The sequence below is a fragment of the Cervus elaphus genome, chromosome 20, assembly GCF_910594005.1.
Source record: "Cervus elaphus chromosome 20, mCerEla1.1, whole genome shotgun sequence".
Taxonomy (NCBI): domain Eukaryota; kingdom Metazoa; phylum Chordata; class Mammalia; order Artiodactyla; family Cervidae; genus Cervus; species Cervus elaphus.
Window position 1 is genome coordinate 11,410,673 of NC_057834.1, and position 1,628 is coordinate 11,412,300.

Here is a 1,628-nt window from a genome sequence, read left to right on the forward strand (position 1 = left end):
ACGCAGTGCAGGGGAATCGGGCCTCATCTCGCGGCAAGGGGGAAGTCTCATTGTTTTTCTCGAGTTGCGGCGGGAACCTGGGGTATATTCTCGAGTAACGACGGGGATGGCCCTTCCACACACGTGTTTGTTCAGCGACGTCAGGACTCCTTCCTAGTTGTGAGGGACAACTGGGAATTCTCCTCGAGGCTTAGCAGGGCATTTGGGATGCCTCTCCAGCTGAGGCGGGAGACCAAGGGTCCCTTTCCACGTGCCACAGGAATCCTGGAACTTCTATCAAGTTTCACGAGGAGTCAGGCATCGTCTCCTTTGGAGGCACTGATCTCCGCGTACCTCTGGAGTTTTCAAAGGATGTAAGGCCTCTGGTCGAGATGAGGTGGGGAACTAGGTCTTTCTCTGTGGTCTCCACAGGGGATTCAGACATCCTTTCGTCTTGGGAGATGCAAGACGAGCCTGCATTCAAGTCACTGCAGGGATATCCGGCCTTATTTCGAGTCAGGGCATCGCGGTGTCCATTCCACATGAGGCCGCAAACTCAGGGTCCCTCTCACATACCTAGCGCTGAGAGAAGCCTCCTCTTGAGGTGCTTGTGGTAAGGTTGTATTCCTCAGGAGTCGAAGCCAGAGACTAACCTCTCATCTCGAGTTGATTTTTGGTCCACGGAGCTCTTTCGTGTTGCTACAGTGACCTCAGGATCCCTCTAGCTTTGAAACAGTTTTCTTGGTGTTTCTCAGGAGTGCCATCAAGAAAATCAAGGCTCCTTTCAGGTGTGATGTGCAACACGGAATTGCTCTGCACGCAGTGCAGGGGAATCGGGCATCATCTCGGGGCGAGGGGGAAGTCTCATGGTTTTTCTCGAGTTGCGGCGGGAACCTGGGGTATATTCTTGAGTTACGACGGGGATGGCCCTTCCACACACGTGCTTGTTCAGCGACAGCAGGACTCCTGCCTAGTTGCGAGGGACAACTCGGGATTCTCCTCGAGGCTTGGCAGGGCAATTGAGACGCCTCTCCAGCTGAGGCGGGAGACCAAAGGTCCCTTTCCACGTGCCACAGGAATCCTGGGACTCCTATCAAGTTTCACGAGGAGTCAGGCATTGTCTCCTTTGGAGGCACTGATCTCTGCGTTCCTCTGGAGATTTCAAAGGATGTGAATGCTCCAGTCGCGATGAGGTGGGGAACTAGGTCTTTCTCTGTGGTCTCCACAGGGGATTCAGACATCCTTTTGTCTTGGGAGATGCAAGACGAGCCTGCATTCAAGTCACTGCAGGGATATCCGGCCTTATTTCGAGTCAGGGCATCGCGGTGTCCATTCCACTTGAGGCTGCAAACTCAGGGTCCCTCTCTCATACCTAGAGCTGAGAGAAGCCTCCTCTTGAGGTGCTTGTGGTAAGGTGGTATTCCTCTGTAGTCGAAGCCAGGGACTAACCTCTCATCTCGAGTTGATTTTTGGTCCACGGAGCTCTTTCGTGTTGCTACAGTGACCTCAGGATCCCTCTAGCCTGGAAACAGTGTTCTTGGGGTTTCTCTGGAGTGCCATCAAGGAAATCAAGGCTCCTTTCATATGTGATGTGCAACACGGAATTGCTCTGCACGCAGTGCAGGGGAATCGGGCCTCATCTCGCGGCG